The 22814-nt window shown below is 42.4% G+C and overlaps 1 protein-coding gene across 10 annotated transcripts in view; it reads left to right on the top strand.

Moving 5' to 3' along the window:
- IL15RA (interleukin 15 receptor subunit alpha) overlaps positions 1 to 22814 on the top strand; it is a 539514-nt gene that overhangs the window by 180922 nt on the left and 335778 nt on the right. The gene's annotated exons all lie outside the window — the stretch shown is intronic.

Genomic DNA, 22814 nt, shown 5'->3' on the forward strand with positions numbered 1-22814 from the left:
GTACTCAATGTTATACCCAGCATGGCTCCGAGTGGTGTGGAAGGAGAAGGCGATGGTGCTAACTACGCCCAAAGCGGCCCAGGATTTTGTTAAAAAGGCTCAGCGGGAAGCGCGAGCGGAATCGCAAAATGAGCAACAGAGAGACTCAGACTGAAGCCGCTGGTAATGTCCCTCATCAGAAGGCGGTGAGTTATATTATACTGTTGACGAATGTGTGTTGCCTCATGGTCACTTACGACTGAACTGTGCAAGGTCGAAGGCCGGATCCGCAGGGTGGATCAGTTAGATGGTGATGCACTACTTATATATTTAAGGGGCTGACACTCATTGCGGCATAAGGATTTGCTAAAATTCCTCATGTTTCTACTCTGACTGTTTCCTGTAAGTGCACATTAAGTACGGACACGCCTGGCGGTGCATATACGCTGGAAATCCAGGGGTGTGGAGGTGATTTTCGGACACATGGGATTGTGAGTGCAGGAGAGTAATCGGAGTGGGAACGAGATGCACCATGTGAAGCACAGACTATGGGTGTGATACCCGACAATTGCACACCCACTCCTGCAAGACTCAAATATGCAGCCTAAAGACAATGATGAGACTGCCGCAGGGCACACACTGAACATTGAACATGAGGTGAATAGTGCGGAAGCCGCCGTCGGCAGCAGTTGTAGAATTGATATGTTGCCCTGTATCACTGCAGATGCTCGGGAAATACTAGGCACTGCTTGGAGAGGGGAGGGGAGGGCGGCGGAGGATCACATAACTCACGCATATACACAGTTTACATAGTGTCGCCTGCACCCATATTCTGGGTGACGTAGTGTGCACCTGGCGGTCCTCCATGAGGGTAATACCCAACACGAGTTCTGAATATGGGCACTGAGTTGAAAGTTTTCTGTTTATGGGGCGGGTGCTCAGAGGGGATATGGCTTCGGCAGGTTGGGGATGCTGGAGTGGGTGGGTTAAGGGAGGGGGGGTTATTTGTACGTTTACATAGACCGACAGCACTGTCTCTGGATATGTTATTTGTTTCTCCACCGGAACTGCCTACCACTGATATAGGGGTTTATTATGCGAAGGATAGAAGCGTATTGTTTGCACCATGGAATTGTATGAAAATGTTATGTTTTGCATTGTCTGATGTTAATGGGTTCTAGAAATACGGACAGGAGTAGCTTGAACGTTCTTACCTGGACCATCCGGGGATTTTCAAGACCTCAGAAAATCAGACAGATCTTTGCCAGTCTTACCAGATGGAAGGTGGATGTAGCGTTTCTGCAGGAATCACACCTTGCACCAAACACTCACGCACACCTGGGAGCGAGGTGGGCTGGGTCCGTATACAGGGCTTCATATTCGTCCTACTCTCGTGGGGTGATAGTATTGATAAGGAAAGGTGTGGAATTCGAAGCACAACAGGTCACACAGGATCCATATGGCAGATACGTGGTAATATCAGGCACTCTAAGGGGCCAACGTGTGACGCTACTTAACGTATATGGACCAAACACCGATGCACCGGACTTTTTTAGGGAAGTCTGGGATCACTTGCAGAAACATGCTAACACGCACATACTGTGTGGGGGGGACTGGAATATGACACTGCAGGACGGGATAGACCGTTCCTCTAATTCATTGGAGCCGCATAAGCAGTCGAGACAAATGGTAGACCACATGATGAAGGATTTAATGTTAGCAGATCTCTGGAGGCTGCAACACACTAACGCGCCAGGCGCCACTCACATCACAGCATATCACAATAGCTGGTCCAGATTGGATTACTGGTTAGGTTCGAGGGACTGGGCCTTGTGGGTTCGTCAAATACAGGTGTTGCCCCGTACATTATCAGACCACAATCCGGTCATGTTGCAAGTGGACATTCCACAATACACCCCTCCCCCCTTCCAGTGGCGATTCAATTCCCGTGCTCTCTCAGACACGGTATATGTAGACACCATTAAGACAGCGATAAAGGACTATTTTGATATTAACACACAGACAACAGACGACCCGACCCGTGCCTACTTTGGGAGGCGTTCAAAGCCAAGATTAGGGGTGTTTGCATTGGCACCACCATAGGGGTACTAAAAGACATCAGGAATCAGATCCACCGTTGCGAACAGCAGATGAGAGATCTGGAAGTGCAGTATGAGACGACCAAGGATGTTTCATTGCTGCCTAGATTACGCGAGATGCATACTGAGCACGCGGAATTCCTGGAGTCTGAAATAAAGTACCTGGATCGCCCACATGTGGCTAGAACCTTTGGTGAAGGGGGAAGGCCGGGGGCGCTGCTGGCTCGGAAAATTTGTGAGGGAAGGGGACAATCAGCGATACTTAGAATTAAATCCAAGGAGGGTATAGTGCAAACACACTCAGCGGACATACTGAAATGTTTTGTAGACACATTCGGCTCACTATATCAATCACAACTGACAGCACCAGAGGAGGAAACGCACGACTACTTACACGACGTAGCGATTGGGTGGCTGTCGGACGGGCACCGGGAGTTCCTGGCCAGGCCCATAACGGTGGAAGAGGTCATTGAAGTAATATGCTCCTTGCCAAATGGAAAGGCACCGGGCCCCGACGGGTACACCGCTGAATTCTATAAACAATTCGCGGACAGGTTAGCTCCTCATTTAGTGGAAATGTATGGTGCCTCCCTGGAGAGGTCGCTACTTCCCCCATCGCTGCGAGAAGCAATGATTATCGCCCTGTTAAAGCCGTCCAAGGACCCAGAGGAGTGTGACTCCTATAGACCTCTATCCCTGATCAATGTGGATTCGAAAATTCTCGCCAAACTCATAGCAGGACGACTATCCCCCTTGATGACCCGACTGGTCCTTCCGGATCAATCTGGGTTTGTACCCACCAGATCAACTGCACATAATACTAGGTCCTTATTTGCACTCTCACACTACCTGCAACCCTCGGTTAAAGCGGTGGCTGTCATGCTGGACGCCGCCAAGGCATTCGATTCAATTGAATGGCGCTACATGATTACGGTCCTGCATAGAATGGGGTTTCCCAAGCGGTTTGTGCAAAGGGTCTCTCTGCTTTACACAGGACCGCGCGCCAGGGTCAGAATAAATGGTTATGTCTCAGAGCAGTTTGATATTGAGCGTGGTACAAGGCAGGGCTGTCCACTGTCGCCACTGCTGTTTGCGCTGGCACTGGAGCCACTGGCGTGCATAGTGCGACAGAACTACAAGGAATCGGCGCTGAAATTTGTGGCCAGACCTCTCCACATTTCACTATACGCGGACGACATGTTACTATACGTCTGAGACCCGGAAACCCACTTGAACCCACTGCTTAGGGAATACATCCGGTTTGGCGGGCATTCGGGGCTAGCGATTAACTGGGCTAAATCCTCTATAATACCCCTCACTGCCACTAATCCATGAGGAGGAGCAGTGGAGTACGAGTACCATATTGAGGTACTTTCCGCAACAACGCGAAGAGTAGGCACCACTTGAGCCTGTTACCCCCTGGAGGACGCTGAACGCCCGCTACTGTGAAGTTCCACTAAGGCACCATATGTGTCCTGGAACTACAGACACCCTGTCCGTTAAAACCTGCAACTCGGGGGACATGCATTTTTATCTTAATTAGACCTGAGCGACAGATCTTTCCCAGGAAAATACTGGGATCTACTGTGATCGAGTTCAGATAACAGCGTCGATAGAGCGATCTTCTCTAATATTACTTCATTATCCTGACTTTTCAGTTTATGCCCTGACGAAATCCCCTAGGCACATTTTGGGGATGAAACGCGTTGGCTGTGCCGTTTTATGCAAATGAAAATAAAGAATATATTTAAGAAAAACGACAGAGGATCTACGTATTTTATGGACTTTTCGAGCTACTAATTTCATTGAGTGCGCCTCTCTACTCTTTTTTCTAATACCCCTCACTGACACTACATTGTCCTTTGCAGTAGACTTTCCGTTGGAATGGCAGCAAGAACCGATTAGATACCTAGGAGTTATGTATCACAGGGATCCGGATGAGGTTCTACGAGCGAACTATGGGGTGGTGCTCTCTAAACTGGAAGACAAAATTCAACGCTGGATTCATTTACCGCTATCACTAGCTGATAGAATAGCTATAGTCAAAATGAACGTGCTGCCCAAGTTGCTCTATTTGTTTAACAACATACCGATCACGCCACCACAGGCAGTATTCCGCCGTGTGAATTCCTTGGTGCGGACTCTGATATGGGCGGGCAAACAAGCTCGTATTGATTTGCAAACACTTACATTACCATTCGCGCAGGGTGGGTTCGGTGTGCCTGACTTCCTCCTCTATTACCTCTGTGCGCAGGCACAATATGCAGCGTATTGGTACCATGCGGTCCCGTATCTCACACACACAGCTATAGAGGAGGATGATGCATATCCGGTTCCTCTCTCTGCAATAGTCACGCACACGAGACCACCGCTACATGCAAAAGATATCAATACTGTAGACACAACGGTTAAAGCATGGCACAGGCTTGGACAATTGGCTCATAAGGCCCCGCTCTATGCACCAGCCATGCCATTGCAACATCATCAGGCTTTGTCTGTAACTGGGGAAAAGGTTGGGATGTCTTTGCTGAGTAGAGCTGGGATTGACAGACTGGGTGATGTGTTTAAAGAGGGCACGTTCATAGGTCTAGACCAACTGCACTATATTCAAAATCAGACTCCTATGTTTCGTTTCACGTACTACAGATTGACCAGAGCATTGAGGGAGCACTACCCGACGTTCCCACAGGAACCAGAAAGCCTTGCACCATTACAACTGCTAATTACCTCTAATGATCTTTCACATTTGGTGTCCAGATTATATACGGCAGCGCAATCAGAGGTAGCGGGGAATACTCAGAAGGCTAAAGGGCGGTGGGATGCGTTAATGGACACACCACTGACAGATGAGGAATGGAGTAGCACCTGCGCTTTAACACAGATACTGACGCCCAACGGCAATTTAAGGATTATTCATTTTAAATTTCTTCATCAAATATATTACACACCGGCAAAATTGCTCAGGTTTGGGTTGAACGAGGAAGACAAATGCAAAAGATGTGGCAGGGAGGGGGCGGACTTTGCACATCTAGCCTGGGACTGCGCAGGGGTGGCGAAGTACTGGGGGGAGGTTACTGACACACTAGCGGTGATGCTGGAAGAGGTGGTGCAGTGCACGCCCAAGATCTGTCTACTGGGTATTGTGCCACAATTCAGGGCATTAAAGCGCAAGTTCTGTGCAATTGCTTTGCTGCTGGCGAAGAGACAAGTGGCGCAATGTTGGAACAGCCGCAAAGTGCCGACGAGGAAAACGTGGCTTTATGATATGACCATATGCCGTGACAAACTGCAAACATATGAGGAGCAATTGCCGGCTAAGTCCAGGCCGAAGGACATTTGGTGTTTTCTAACAGACTACCTCACCTCACTGCAGGACAGTGAGGAGGACTAGCTCTCTTTTTGCTTCAATCTAACAGGGATGGTGTATGAGGCGCAAGCCCGTGTCTGCTGGTGGCAGACTCTTGGTGGACACGAGAACTATTATCACAATTGTTGTTTAGAATGTGTACGATGGAGCTGTGAGGTCTTAGTTGGGGTATGTTGAATTTCTGTTTTCCTTTCTATAAAAATGTTAAAAGGTGAGACTCAAGTAATGTGTCGGCTTGTGGACCTACGGAGGATGTGTGGGGAGGCTCGACTTTGTAATACTGTGCTATTCTTCATGACACAATCGAATTATGACAGAGGATAATACCAACGTAGCGAGCCGGCCCCAGGGTTGTAGGCTCATGCTGTGTAAAATATTTTTTTTTGCTAATAAAGGTCTTACAAAAAAAAAAAAAAAAAGGTGGTGTACCAGTTCTGCCTCTCGGGACACCACATCAGCCCACCGATGCTTCCGCAGGCAGACTGTGCGCTCCACACCAAACACCTTGGCCATATGCCAACGCACCCTCTCCCAGCGCACTTCCGTTCCTTGGTGGAGTAATCGTGGCTGACTCTATCTACCCCCGATGCCATCATGTTCTGTACGTAATTGGCCAGCAGCCACAGAAGGGCCCCAAACTGTCCCTCTGTGAAGTTTATGGCCCTACTCTTTCCCCACATGTCCAAACCCACTCTACAACCACTAAACCTCCAACAGACACCAGTTAACATAACGGCTATTCCTAAAATAGTAAAGCCCAAAATGGACAAACACCTGACAAAACAATGACAATAACAATACAATTTACAACCACGATGAATACAATTTGCGCAAGACAGGGACAGAGCAAGACCAAAAATCACACCTATCCACAAACCCCTCTCAATATCACCTCCAAAACCCAGCCAAAACTAACAGACTGTAAGAAAAAGTGAAAGTAACTTTCACACTTCCTAGTTTGATGGCTGCCACACCCACACCCTTATAACTGAAATCAGTGCTACTCAATTGACACCTGTTCCCTTTCAACAACATAACTACTGCCCGCTCCATAGAATCTTTTTGTCTCCTCAGCTTTCAGATCCTGCAGCCATCACATTCTGCCTTAAAATAGAGATCCCAGTCCCTGAAGAGAAAGAGAAATTTCACTGAGGAAGTGATAGCCCTTGTAGTTAAATTTGTGGTACAATACAACAACAAGCACACCGGCTGCCTCCATTCATTATCAGTGGAACCCAAAAGGCAGCCGGATGGCAGGAGGTGGCAGACCTTGTCAATGCACTGATAGAAGCAGCTTGCACTGTGGTAAAACTGGGAAAAAAATGTCAAGATGAGAGGAAGCATGTAAAGTAGAAATCTCCATGTATTACCATCACAAATTCTTCCAGGATGGCCTTTTGGATCTCATCTCTCTCTCACACCGTTTGAGGAGATTGTTTTTACCATAGTGCTATAGGGCCTGCCTCTTTCCGACAACACTAATGTGGTGGCAGGTAAGATTCTAACCCACCCTTCCAAGTCTCTCTCTATCTCTCGTGTTCTCTCTAAAAGCAATCCTACATTCATTAACCCACATCTGTCTATCACTCAGACATTAATTGTTAGGCACACATCAGATACACCCCCCACAAACATCCTCTGACATAAGCCCTATACATTTCTACATGTTGGCTAATTATATGTTTTACATTATCTATACACTCAGCAACTCTTTCAAGTATATCGGTTGTTTCAGCTGAAGCTGGATTCATTGTTTCTACAGTAGTGGAACACACGGGGCAGGGTCTTGCAACGCAAACCACCTACACACACAAGTATGGCGTTATACTAACAATCTAACTCACTATACAGAACTTCCATCACTTACTTTTGTAAAACCTAACACTGTATTTGACAATGTGTTTCGAAATGACTTTTAATTATATTCAAATACAACCTTGACCTTTACATTATTATATACTCATACATGAATTGTACCTTTTTAAAGGCCCAGTATTACTGTCCCATCAACAGCCTGCCACAATGTCAGCTTCTACTCCTAGCAGTACACCAAATCCCAGACTGGCACCACACAGCATATGGATGGTAAAGAAAGTAAGTTAAATGTCTGCTTTTTTGCCTTTACATCTAACCTCTTTATTTATTACCAACAGGGTAGCTATATGTCTTTTTGTCACACATACCTATTGGCACCATGCTCAATAAATATTGTTTTGTTTAGATATTATATATTATCTTATAAAAGTGCCCTCAGATTTGCCAATGTAAGGGTAGCACTTTAAGATATCTTTTAGGTTGTGTCTTACTTGATAGGAGAGCTATGTTTGCGGGTCTCAAAATGAGTATTTAAACCATGTAACTACCATCTTCCTCTATGATTTATAATAACTTCCTCCCTATATATGTCTCTCTTTTTTATCAGATTCGGTCATTCAACAGCCCCAGGTGTCCAGCTTGAGAACATTAACAGTGATGACATCAGGGGACATCCTGGCAGCAGCTATTAGACAATCTAGCATCCTTTAATCAGGTAAGTCTAGGAACTTTTGATTTTAACTTTTGCATCTCATCATTAGTTCTTTCAATAAGTCATTTATCTCTATTTTTTAAGAATATCAAATGGTATGTCATTTTAATGGTGATGTTTTTTTTTCTTTCTTGTATACATCTCTAGTGTATCAACATTTGTGGTTATTACTACTTTTATAGAGGTAGCCGCTTGCCATTTTTCAAACCTCTTGGGTTTAATCCGTGTGCTGTGACTCACTTTATTAATATTTCACTGTTTTCGCTTGTTTATGTTTTATCCACTGCTTAGTTAATTGTTATCATTGTTTTTATTGTTTTCTTTCCACAAACTTTGCCTCTAGCTTTGGTTTACTGTACTGGGATAATCAGATGTTCATTGTTGCTTTGTCGCATAATTCTTTAATATTATTTGTGTTTAGCTTCAGGTTGGATTGACGTGGAGAACATGTCAGCCCAGCATAATTTTGCCGCAGTGTAACTACTTGGAATAGGAACACCATTTTGGTTAGGGATCTAGCTCTCTAGCCCTCCTCAAATGAGATCCAATTTAAGGCGGTCTGTTGTTCACAGTGTCAGCTATGCTGTGAGTTTATTCATCAGTGATGCACCAATAGGTGTGGATCTTCCTGACAGAAAAATGATAAAGTTATCTGGGGAATAGCTAATGCTGTTGGGTGCTACCTTTGCCTCTACTAATCCACACACGATGAATCTTCTGAATTCTATGACAGCTGGGCGACTGGTTTGTCTCTGGCCCAAACCATGCTCATAATCCTACCACTGATTACTTTTTTACCCCATAACTCTCTTCCCCCAGGTACGATCATGATGTCTCAGGTGCTACCTCGGGTTTGAACAGACTATTTTTAAATTCTTTGAGATCCAGGGAGAGGACAAGAATCATATTCATGACTTTGCAAGTAATAAAGCTAGTCTGGTCCGGCCATGTACCAAATTGTTTTATAAGGCATTACTTGATACCCCCACAGCCTTGAGCCACTCATCTTTGGGTGCTAATGTTGAGGATAAACTGGCTACTTATCAGCTACGGATTACACAGGCTCTTAACATTGTCCTTCAAATAAAGAAAAATATCTTCACATTCTAGCTTGTTGTCACCATGGCATAATGGCCCTCTTAAAGCCTCCAAACTTGAATGCAAAAAAAAAAAAGATTATTATGGTGGGCCAGTAATACCCTGAAGCAAGCCTTAAAGGAGCATAATCCAAGAACTACGCCAAATATATTATCAAGGTTCCTAATGATACAAAAAGATTTTCTCTATTTCAGAATACTTATCTAGCCCACCCTGTACATCTCAAACTATTACTCACTCTCAAATGCTTTTCATTAGTTTGGTTGATTTTTTTTTAGAATAAAGTCTTGAATGTCATTTCATATCACCAACTGGCAAGTACATCACATTTTAACGATACCTAGATGATGGCTCTGCCAAGTGTTACCTCTATTTCTGACATTCAAGATGTTATGCCAGTTTTAGAAGACTTTGCTCAAATGGATAGGGAGACATTTTTGAATATTGTTAATTCTCTTTTATCTGGCTCATCACTAGACTCTTTACCTTTGTCACCAAGAAGGTGGCGGGAGTTGTCTGCTGGGTTAGCTACTCCATTACAGTCTATTTGTGATAATTCTTTAGCAACAGCCTCTGTTTCCTCTGAGTGGAAGAAAGGCAAGTTAGTTCCGTTGTTAAAAAAACATATTACCAAATCATCTGTTTTGGAGCAATTTCCGGCTAAACTCCCCTCTGCCTTTTCCGTTAAAAATCATGGAAAAAAATGTCAACAAGGTGTTATCAGATTTTTTGGAGCACCATTCTTAACTGGACTCTGCCCAATCTAAGTTTCTACTGGCTCATAGCACCATGTCAGCCTTGGTCTCCATTTTGGATGACTTTGCATGGCGGTAGACAAGGGTCACTAAGTGGACCATGTCTTACTTGATCGATTGGCCGCCTTCAATATGGTCAGCCATAACATCCTGATTTCCCAACTAACGAAGGTTGGTGTCAGTGGTGCAGCTCTGAAATGGTGTAAATACTACCTACACAACAAATTCCTGTATGTTCCTCCTTTTGAGTTTTTAGAGAAGGAGTATCCCAGGCCTCCTCTTTGAGGCTGACTTTGTTTAATGGTTATCCACTGACTCTTCTGATTTTGGTACATGGTATACATTTTAGGAATTTTGCTGATGACACCCAGATAATTATATCTATTGATCAATCCACTCCATGACCATTGGAGGCTTTTCACAACTGTGTTTGCGTGGTTAAAACTCTGTAAACATTAATCTGTGACAAGACTGAAGTGCTGTGCTGTTTGATAAGCAAACCCTGCGCTTTTTATCAGATTACTTATGCCACTAAAGAGTGGCTCTACTCCATCTATTAACTCCTCTGTGCGCAGTCTTGGAATCCATATGGACAATGACCTTTCACTCTCTAATCATGTCAACAACTTATCCGCCTTCAGGGGTGTGGAATTTAATTAAAAATCTACTTGTCCATGGGACAGGTTGCTTTATAAATCTACTTGTCCTGTAAAACAAATCCCTTTGGTGCCACACAGTGTTGTGACAAATGATGGCAGCAATCTCATTATATTGGAGCTCTGATAGTAGCCTCTCTAATTATGCTAAGGATCATACCATGGAAGAGTTTAAATACTAGCAATTCACTGATTTTGCCACCTCTCAGCACATCTAAATACTGGGGCTGGCGGTAGCAGTAAGCAAGTTTCAGTGTAGGAATGCCTTTTTGAGTCTGTGTAAACCTAGTAACTTGCATGTTTTAGGGGTTTTCACCAGCTCTTCTCTAATCTTTTCCCATATGCAGAAAGGTTGGCGATTCAATAGCAAAAGTAAATATTCTTCCAGGGTTGGGGAAAAAAAGGAATTGGAGGAAAAGTGAACTTGTAAATGCTCAACAGATTTTCGCTGGAGCAAATCTATACATGCATATTTGAACGTGCTAAAATGCCAATATTTTGTAGGAGTGCCATTTCCTGGCCTATTTTTGTAAATTCTTATAAATTTATGAAAGCCATACATCTGCAATAATACTAGGACATATACCATGGGTGCACTTCTGTGACTTTCTTTATGAATTGTTGTTAACCGAGACCTTTTGTTTTTATTAAAATGTTGTCTTATTTATCTATTTATCTATCTATCTATCGATCGGCTGGCTTTACGGTGAGTGACAGCATTCTACTTTTCCACAAGTAGCATATTGGCAATGTGTGCTTTTCAAGACCAAGAATTCTTCTTGCCAATATTTCTTATAATGGAGAGAGCCTGGCAAGTCCCACAACAATAAAGTTTTACAAAACCCATGTCAAAGCAAAACACACATTGAAAAACATAAAAGGCTGAATATAAATATCATACCTATTGGCTTTGCCAATAGTTGTTTATTTACATGGTTCCCATAATCTTGCTGAACCTGATTACAGTGATGTTCCATTATGAAACTTTTTGGTAATTCTAGCATGTATCAACACATTTTACTAAACGATGCTTCAAAGTTATGGTTTAATTTTTACCTAAAATTTCACAGTAGTGTAGCAAAACATTTTTTTTATAGTTCCATTTTTTTGTGAACATTTAATTTTGAAAGCAAAGAATCATCAATCTTGCTTTCCGGCTTTTGCAAATATTTGCATCTAATCAGAGAGCATTCTGGGAGCATTGTACGTAGCCTCATATTAAACTTTGTAAACGTGTGTACACATTTTTATAATGGAACCACTGTCAGTAGTGCAAACCGAGCTTACATTTCCTTAGAGTGCTCACCCTAATAACAGACTTTGCATTAAGGAACCTTAAATACTAGCTCGAACAACATTAAGATATGGACACAAATGTTAACCTAACTGCAGACAATGGACTTCCCAGATCCATTATGTGGTACTGTAAAGTGGCAGCAAAATGGTTTGTTCTGCCTGGGGTAGGGCCTTCTTGTCACAAGGACAAAACAAAGAAGAAAACTTGTTGTCCTTGAACCCAAACAATAATATGTTCTGGGCGTCAGGCTATAGGAATTCCCCACCCCTACGCCTTTTGTTTCGCTCTCATGAGGATCCTCTGTATTATCTTGTCCTTGATCTCCAGTCACACTTGACCCCCTGCTGTGCAGTCTTCTATCCTTTGCAGAGGAGATTATTGCAACTGACTGTTCTTCATGGCCCCATAATATTTACTTAAGGGCCTGTACCGTATCCAAGCTGCAGCCGCTAGATTGTCTTTCTCCCTTCATCAACACCCATGCTCTGCACTTGCTCTTGATTCCTTACATTGGATGCACATACATAAGAGAGTTATGTTCAAGTCTTTCTGTATTACTCACAAAGTCGTACATTAGGTATGACCTCATTTTTTACAACATAAATTTAAAAACCTTTCCTTCTGCAAGCTCTGTGCTCAGCGAATGCAAACTTCCTCATTACAAAATGTAAAAAGACACAAATAGGGTGCCAAGCTTTTTCTGTACAAGCTGCTGGGCTTGGGGTTATTCTGCCGCCCTTTCTTTGTTCCATTAGGGTCTTGTTTGCCTTTAGAAATGCTCTAAAAACCTGGCTTTACACCCTTCAGGCGGAGAATTTGCTTGTTTTTGTGCAGTGAGTTGACCAGCGCCAGGACACCTTTTTAGGTAGCAGTCATGCTCTACAAGTTGCATTAATAAAAATCGATTGCCAGTATCATTGAACATAAAGCAGTGGAGAAGTGTGGCTCACTGGTTAGAAGCAGCAGACCCTGAAGCAGAGGTCGGCCCGGGACCAGGGTTCAATTCCTGTCGTGGCAGGGACTTGGGTCAATGTCCGCGGACTCGATAATTCTCGCCTAGGTGCCTAAGCTAACCATGGGTCCCACTCTGCAACTCTGGGCAATAGCTTGCTTAATCTCCACAACGGCCCCATCAGCGCCGGGGATGCCTGGCTTCACCTTGGGGGTGCCCAGGAGGGACCATCTCACAAGGAAATCCAGGACGGGTTCCCCAGCGGTATACAGCGCCAGGACACTCCGAGATGGAGTAACAGTGCGCTTTACAAGTATACATTTACATTTACAATTCATATCTCTATAGCTGCTAGGTCTGGAGATACTTTGGAAACACAAACTACAGTGACACATGTACAGCCCCTGACTTCACAGGGGAACTCCAAAAATCAAATCTCTGTGGCTTTAGCTGATGAGTTCCCATTGCTGAGGTATAATAATTCCATTCTGCGATCAACACTTAATTTCATCTTTCTTTATGTTTACATGGTACTTACATTATTAGTTACTTGCAGAACAATGTTTACTAAAGTACTGTGTTGAAATGTAGACACAATGTATTTCATGTACTTCAACTGTTGACATTTTATTCTTTCAGGAACTGAGGAGATTGTGCCAGATGATTCTGAACAATCTACAAATGGAAGATGGTGGGCACTCCAAATAGAGAATACAATCCTCCTCCAAGTAACAATGTCAGTGACCAGCACTGCTAGACAAGAAAATCAAGAGCAGGAGCTGCTTGAGGATGACCGGTACGAAGAGGAGGCTATTGTTGTTTAAGAAAGCCACTTCATGGCTGGGCGGCAGCAGGATTCTCCTATATCACTTCTGAAGATCATCAGACCACACCCATTAGCTAAGAAGACATGGATGCTTTTTCTGTCCATGCAACACTTACCTCCACACAAACCTCAAATAAAAGGAACCTCTACACACTCCTCCCATGAAGGTGCATTTCTGGGCGTCCCGCAATCATCTGAGGGGAGAATACACCTGGTGAGAAGCAGGTGTACCCATTCATCATTTTCCCCTCCCCCATCCAACCACCTACCTACATGGCTTCCCTCTCCATGCTGGACAACCAGCTGATCCAGCATTGCATAGGTGGAGTAGTAGGAGAAACTCCCCAAAATAAGTTTTGCTGTGTGAAAATTAGCAACTCAATATTTAACATAGTCATGGCAACCATACATTATACAATTATGTTCTATGTTTGGATAACAAACCTGTGTCTAACTTTCATCTGTGCTGAATGTTTGATGATGCGTTTGCAAAATAGGAAAACGTTATGATTGTTCTGTTCTTTGTGTGCCTTCAAAGTGTAACACATTAAAAAAAATCATTCTGAAAGCATCTTCTAATTACCAAAACATGTATTGGACATACAATGCGTTATTCATAAAATAAAATTAAAAGTAAGACATCCATATTTGAGATTTTTATTTTATGTATTCAAAAATAATTGTTTTTAGCAAAAATTGTATAGTTTTGGGTGAAACGAAAATCTGTCATGGGGAAGGACCACACTGAACTAAAATGGAGTATAAAAGCAGAGGGAAAATAACTGAGCGATACTTCTGAGGAGAGCAATAGTAGCAGCAGCAAACTAGTGAAATCCAAGGTATGATGAAACTTGGGGTACAGGGAACACATGTAAACTTATGGGACTTTATAATTTATGTACAGTGTTTATCTGAAAATGGTTACATGTTCAATAAAAATATATTTTTTTAAAGCAGAGGGAAAAATGCTAACTTGGAGGGTATAGGCGGATAGTAAAACCATGTCAGGAAATGTGAAGGGAAGCAGACTATATACAAAGGACACAAATAAAAAGCCCATATCTAGACCAAAAACAAGAGTCTACTGTCCCAAATTATAATAAAGCCATGTATCCAAGTCATAGGGAGAGTCTGATTCATGGTTCTTGCTTGGGGGCAAAGCCCCTGCGCATCCAGGCTCTCTGTGTTAACCACAACAATGTAGAAGTACTACTCAGATATGAACATCAATTGGTTGGCCGTTGCATGATGAAACACCTCATGGGAAAAAGGAAACACAGTGTTAGCAGGGGAAACAGATATCACAGATGAACTGGGAGACAGGTCAACCGTAGGTGGGGCAGGATAAGGAGCTGGATGCAACATAAAACATGATAACAAAGAGGTCACGCAGCCACATCAAAATCTCGGACACATACCGGTGGACGCGGGAGAAAATCGGCAAAACGAGCCAGAACCAGCGAAACCTAAAAAGTATAAGGGACAATTGAAAATACCATTCCCTGAAAGAACTCCAGAAGAGGAGAATAAATAAAACTCCAAACCATTGAGACAAGTAAACCGAAGATTACACCGGTATGAATACCTATTGATCCTAATGAAGGACAGAATTGAACGTAACTGCCATGAATGAAAAATACTGCGAGCAAAATTAAGTACTTTGCGTAGAACATAAGAGCAAGACTTTAATAAGCCGCCAAAGAAGAAGTATTGCTTCACATAGATACCCTAATCAATAAGGGATATCTCCAAGAGATATATGTGTATAACAGAATTGTCCTGAGGAAGGTGGGGCTTACCGCCACAACCACCGAAACGCGTCGACTACCCCGAGGGGGATGTATTAACTGTATATTTTATAATCAAATCTTATTACAATCAATGTCTTGGAAAGTGTACTAATCGTTGTATCCGAATGCCCATGTATTTGACAAAATTTTTTTGGAAATCTGGGCATCATTGAATAAGATGGAAATTGTTTTTAACTAATTGTTTCTAACTATCTGTGATGAATATTGTTTTATTATGTAGTGGATACCTTTTTAAACAAAACTTTTTATAATAAAGACTCTGAAATTTGTATACAAAATTTATGTTTTTGTGGTTCTACTAGAGCACAGGTTTGAGCAAAAGAGTGAGTGATAACACAATGAGATGAATGAATGAGTTGGTTCCCCATTTGAATCAAGAACCCAGGGAACACCCAATTTTCTTTGTTTGCACGCAGCCACATAAACTTTGGAGCTGTTCAGTGACCATCTCCAACTATGTCCCAGACACCCCAGGAGATTGTTCCCTGAACCTCTCTGATTGGCCTCGGACCTCCTTGAGAGCAGCCCAGGACAGATATTCTGGGGGAAGGAAATGGGCTGCTTAAGAAGGCTCTAATGTGTTCAGGGGCGTAGCTTAGTCAAAAGCGTTAGAGGGGTGTGAGTCTGAAATTTCCCAACATGGTGGACCCAACTGAAAAGAGAAGCGATGGTCTGAGGTCACTGAACGTGAATAACGGGCAAGCTTAGGGGCATTAGTTTTAAGTTAGCATGGAACTCAAAGTGACTACTATGTATTTTCAACGTGCAGTATACTATAATGAAAGTATTTTAGCATGTGATTAAAAGGCACAATAGTACACTTAGAATTAGATACAAACAGCTTTTACCTGAGAAATGAAACTGAGTGTTTGATGTTTCATCCTACACCCAGGTCACTGCGTCACAAAACGGCAAAAATGAAAAAAGAACACTTTAAAAGGGGCTATTCACATTTTTCAATAGTTTCTTGTTCATGCAGCTTATTCAGATGTCATCCATACTAGTAGGCAGTATATTTTATGAGTGATTGGTCTGAAAAAGCGCACACTTAGGATTTAAAACATACCACAGTGGTTGGGGTTGGCTATACTAATGAGACTATATTTCTATCCAAACCAACTCTTTTTTCGCAACATTAGAATAATAAAAGACGGGAAAAAACATAACGTTCTAACCTATACCATGCAGTTTGCATGCAGGTCTTTGATGGCAGTTCATAGGTCACTGTGGCATATTACTTAGGACTGGTATTTATGAACAGCAAGCAACAAAAGGATCTATTTTACAAAAACAGAAATTCACTGAGCTATCCATATCAATACAGTGCTGTGCTCTGCATGGTACACTTTCTTTGGAGAAGGCACATTAACACTCTGTGCTACGGTCAAAACTGCCACTAGACAAAACTCTGATCTCTTTCCAGTAGGAACGTAGCTTTCAATCACTAGCGTTATCTTGAAACTTTTATTGTCGCCTGGATCCTTTTGAAACACACCAGGAACTTTGCTGCAGCAGACGCTTTTAAACCAAGTTACTTTCTATCACAGTGGCCCCAACTCCATGCCCCTGAACTCAGCGCCAGATGCTCACCACCCTCACAGATAGCCCTGTCCATAGCCTAGCTGTTGGTCACCCAAAATGACATGTGCAAGCATTAAACTACAAACACAAATTCCCAGAAACATGTAAGAATTTAGTTTTTATTGTCTGACTTTCTTAAGGTGCTGCTGATAACTGCCAGCCACTTCAGAGCGCTTGTTGGCAGGACAATACATACATACATGAAACTCGTACATCAGAGTTTCCGAACAAGTCGAGTAAATATACATGGCAGGTGCACATGTGGCCTGTGGTAGACAAAAATTTAAACAAAATGCACACCTGAAAAGTGTCAGTCTCCCCCACCTTTCTGGTCCACCTGCCTTATCACGACGGGCACAGCACTCAGATAACACACAAGTAGAATTCAAATTGTAGATAAAATCACTGGCATGCAGAGACAGCGTATGTTACGATGCTGCTCAAGCACTGGGCTCTGAATGCGATACCCAACCCTGACAAAGGAGCGAAGGCATGAGCATGGCTCGGAGTTCTGAACCAGACGCAGGATTTTATAAAGTTTTGACGAGACATAACTTCAAAAAGCGATAAGCTAATTGATAGTTTATGGTCGTGGTAGACCAGTACCTAGGCACAATTTCACGTTGACCGTAATACAGCGTGGTCGGATACATCAACCAAGTTCATCCTGTCCAAAGCTTTTACCTTGGACTTAGTCTTTTCAGTCCTTATCAACCATAGCACTACACTTCTAAAGCCCCCCCCCAGGACCTTAAGGGAGGCACTTAAAGACTCACAGGGTGTTAATAAAGTTTGTGATAAAAACTGCATTGTAATTTATTGTGATTATGGAAAGTTGTTTTTTTCTTTTAAAATTGGAAAACTCGATAAAATTTGCGATAAAAAAGAAACACAGGGTGTCAGGCAAAGGCCAGTAGCAGGGTATAGACCAGGTCCATCGGTCACTGTTCAGCTGGGTACTTCCAGGAAAATGCCTCTTATGGCATGCTGTCTCCTTTTAGCCACACAGGAGGTCAGCCAACTGGCCTTGGAGTCCACTTGTTTTTACTGGGTATAAGAGTCAGCAGGTCCTGTCGTTCAGGGCTCTTCTCAGGTCACAAACATCAGGCCCAGTCCTCCTCTGATCTACCGGAGGCCCATACACTGTTCTGAAGTGGGTGCCTGGAGATACCACATTAAAGTCTGGCGGACTACTGGGTGGGGGGACTCCTAGCCACTCCCAAACAGATTAGATAAGAGTTCTCAGGCTCTGACCTGCTCACTTTTACAGCAGGTTCTGTTTGCCTTACTGAAAACAGGCCCCAAATTCCATGTTTCAGGGCATTTTCAAGATAGCAAAAATCTTTAGCCACATTAAACTTGGGTTCTGGGGGCTGGCAATGTACTATGGTAATCCAAGTGTCCTCCCACATCTAACACTAAAAACCAGTTTGAGGCAGGCACGGTACTCATATCAAACCAAGAGACAGTGGTCTGTCAAAATGGTTTATTATGACAGGTCACAGTGCATGTTTAGCACTGTTACAGTCAGAACAACAATGGTAGGCCTGAACCATTGTTTGCACTGCCGCAATAGTGGATGACAATAGGTGTTGCAATCCACTAGTGGCATTCAATGTCTAGGCACATTATGTACCATATAATAGGGACCTTTAGGCAAATTATGTATGCCAATCGGGAGTATGACAGTTCTACCCTATTTAAAGGGGGGGCACAGACACTTTACCACTAATTAGCAGGGGTAAAGTGCCAAGAGTTCCAAAGCCAGCACAAACATAGGGTCCAGCAAAATGTGAAAACTCTGGGGTGACCACACCGAAAAGGCAGATTTCCTACAGTAAGCAAGGGCTGTGTTTGGTCGGTGTTGAATGCGTTTCAACTGAAGATGAGTGGTGGAGTTGAGAACAATCACTCCTATGGTATATTGCAAGTGTAATAACCATTGTTATATGAATCAACAACTTATAACGGAATAATAAAAACATTAAATAAAAAAATAATTTATTCTTGTTCGAACATTTAGCATGGTGTACTTTTGAGAAGAAATGTTTAAAAACATTATAGAGGAATTTCTTTAAAACATATGTACATATTGAATAATATCGTGAAAAATATACAGTACTTTACACTGGTTTTCATTAAACATTTGATTAAGTTGGATATTTAGAAATAAAAAAAATTAAAAGATTACTTTACATATTTCTATATTTATTTGTTGGTTCCATCATTTTCTATGGGAGTTTGTTGCTGTACCAGTTGTTGGCCATGCATGGTGCTGATCTTACTTCGAGCCGGAGCTGGAATACATCATTTTTCGGGTCCTTTTATGGCTGTTGTGATTTCAGAAGTGTTGTTTGTAAATAGCATGGTGGGTGCATGGCCCTCCTTAAACCAATCCCTATCTCTCCGTTAAGACTTTCTTACTCTTCCCTTAGTAGTAAGTGTTTCCCATTTTCCAGTCACTCCCTTGCCCTAACGTCCTGACAGTGATCTCTGCACATTACAGATAAGAAAGGCGGAAACCTCCACACGTAGGTTTGTGAATGGCATCTTGTAATATGTTAGTAGTGCTATGTTAGCACTACTAAATGTACTACAAAGGGCAGTTTGTGAATAGGTCCCACTGTGTCTTAATTTAGCACTTGCAGTGATAATGTTACGTGGTACACCTTTTACATTGAATTGTAGGAAATTATAGTGGAGTTTATTTTGTTATTATCACATCACACCCAACTCTTAGAAGTATTGAGGGGCAGATTTATGAGAATTTTGCGCAGGGCAGCGCAGCAGGTCACCTTGCTGCACTGCCCATTGCCCAAGGAAAAGTTGTATCTATGGCATATGGTGCATTTCTGTCCTTTCCCCCTGCGCTGGTGCTGTTTCTGCAGCCTAATGCCAACACATGCACCGTTGCACCGTGGTGCAAGGGTGCTGGTGTTGCATGCAGGACTGTTTTTGTGCAAGGGCACCTTCCTGGAAGGCTTTTTCTTCTTTCTATGTGTGAGACAGAATGCAGTACACATAGAAAGAGGAAGTAACGAGGAGAAATAGCGATATTTCTCCTCATTGCGCGTCCCCCAAGGAGCCTTATGGTTTTGGCGCATCCCCAGGTTTGCAAGGTCTTGTAAGTCTGGGGATGTATCAAAATCCATGGGTGTTGCTTGAAAACACGCACTGCAACGTCCATGGCTTGCCTCCTTAGCGCAGAGTAAGGCAACGCAGCGATTTGCACAGCCTTGCCTTACTCCATATTCTTGATCCCCTTTGGGATTCATAATTATGATTTCGCTGTTTGCGCCGCCGTTGCATCACAGAAAATGACTCCATAGCGGCACACGGGCCTCGTAAATATGGGCCTGAGTGTGTAACTTTTCAAACGATGGGGCCTTTTCTAGTACTTAAAAGAGCACTTATGTAGTACTCCTTTATGGACTTTATAAATGCTTTTGGGAATTTTCCTCAAATCATGTGAAATGGAAATAGCCACATGCTATGAGTACAAATAAAAAGGGATCATCACCGCCACTAACCAAGAGTTTAAAAAGAACAGGTGATAAGAACAACAAGAAGGAGGAAGCTAAGATGTAGATAACGAACAATAAGCAAATATGGCCTGATATCTCAGAGTAATAGGCCTCTGTACAATTCCTTGAAAACGAATTAAGGGAAACTAGGTTGTGAAATAGGGTAGTAGGAAAGTTACAAATCATATAAGGATGTAAGTATGAGACTTCAAAGCTTTGGACCCAAAACTCCGTGGTTGGGTCTAAAACAGAGACAATAACCTAGTATTAGGATGAATTCCTGTTGGTTTTAAGAATGGAATAAACTCATATTTTGTAATAGAACAGCTTGGTGAAATCGTGGAAGGAACATATTAAGAGAATATGTTAAGTGAAAGTGCCACCAGAATTAGGAAATTTACTATGAACCCCCCATTTCTCAGACAAGTTTTAATTTACTTCCTGTGAGACACAGTGAAAAATAAAATCTAGTCTTTAGTGATTAAGAGGAAGCAAATAATTTGGCAAAGCAATAAGATGGCTCCTTGCATCCTAATGTGTTTCCTTATTCTGGGTATTAATATCAGAAACAGAGGGGATGAATCACCGCAGTTTCTGCCTTAAGTTAAAAAGATTAAGTTTAGTTACTACAACTACAGCCTAAGTTGGCATCCTCTGTTAAAGAAAGAGTTATATGTTTGTGTGTCCTTAATTGTTATAATGTAGTGGAGTCGTGGATGTTAGGTTTTTTGTATGTAGACATGCTCAGATTGTGTGCTTTTGAGGGGTATGTGTAAACACACTCAAACACCTTAGTACTACAGGCTTTATAGGTCTGCCTTCGCTGTGTAATTTACAGGATGCTTGTTATAAATAGTTTAGCTTTACAATTCCAGTGCCAGATAAGGCATGAGGTATTTTTAGGACTTTAAGATAATATGCCAATGAGAGCAGGCAGTGGCTGGAGCAAATATTTGTAATTGAAACATCACAGAGAATATGCCCCAGGGTGTTGCTGTGTGATGTCGTGCTCACTCAGTCAGAAACCGAAATAAATAACTGCATTGAAGGTCTTGGCCAGTGGTGGGATCAGGTCAGTTGATCAGACGTGGAAGAGACCACTGACCTGATTTGCCACATGTGGACGATTTTGCTCAAATCAGGGACCTTGACCAGAGTTTCTGATGTTCAGAACAATCAATAATACGTAAATGAGTTCTATTTAGATTCAATTGCTGCGTCTAGACTTGGATGTTTTGGAGCTTTGTCTTCTAAAAGCCATCTGATGACCTTCTTTGGATATTTTACTGATGACTATGATCCTCAGTTCTGCCCACTGCTATTTGTGTGACTTGTTTTGGGATCATTGAACCCTCTAGCTAATGCTTTGCTTTCGTCTTATAATTATAAGACAATCAGCTTCCCTTGTGGTGTTTAACTCCACTCGTTATGAATCACCCTTTCCCACACAGAGCAGGTTTTTAACCTTATGTTTAATTCTACTATGTTATATTCTGGACCCCTTTTTACAGTGACACTTTATTTGTTGAGTTTCTCTTATTCTTATGTGAAGCACTTTGCTACCCTACTGAGTCTGGTTCTCACTATCTAAAACTACAAGTAAATAAAATAATTATCCTGAAAACCTGGGATAGATCCAGCCATCATTTGACCTTTGGTGGACACACCTGCCTTAAACCAGCAAATTGTAAATAGAGATTAACTCTGACAATAACATATGCAATATAAATATGACCTTCCTTTGCCTCACCCAAAACTGTAGTATAGTACATTAACACTATCATTCCAGGTATCAGGTATTGTATATAGAGGAACCACACACATTCTTCATGATTCCAGACACATCTGATCTGGCACACCACAACCAGGCAAAAAAAATACATATGTCCCAGGCTCCAAGTGTATTGTAGTCTTACCATCAGCTCACTTAGTGCATTGTGTCATTCTCTTCGGATCCACCTAAAAAATATGAATAAAAGGTGTGTCAGTGACAATAATGAAAATAAAATCACAAATGTTACTGGGACTCCCCAATAGTGATTTGAGTGCTGAAAGAGGGGTTCAGTAATCATTAACCGAAGCCAATTGAGTCAGACAGTTTCGAAGTTCAGTTCCAGTAGTAGAATGTGGTGAATTGTATGTAAGTTGTTTCTGATGAGCGATGAATCCCATTTCCCTCAGAACAAAAAATGTGTGCAGAGAACTCTATACAGATGCACAATGTTTCCTCACGGCAATATACAAATTGCTGTTTTACAACACAGTCGTCTGCATTTTCATTGACAACAAATGGCATGACAGTGGTCTTGAGTACAGAAGGAAAACCTCAGGCTGTAAATGGC

This window comes from Lissotriton helveticus, chromosome 1_1 (genome assembly GCF_964261635.1).
Source record: "Lissotriton helveticus chromosome 1_1, aLisHel1.1, whole genome shotgun sequence".
NCBI classification, from domain to species: domain Eukaryota; kingdom Metazoa; phylum Chordata; class Amphibia; order Caudata; family Salamandridae; genus Lissotriton; species Lissotriton helveticus.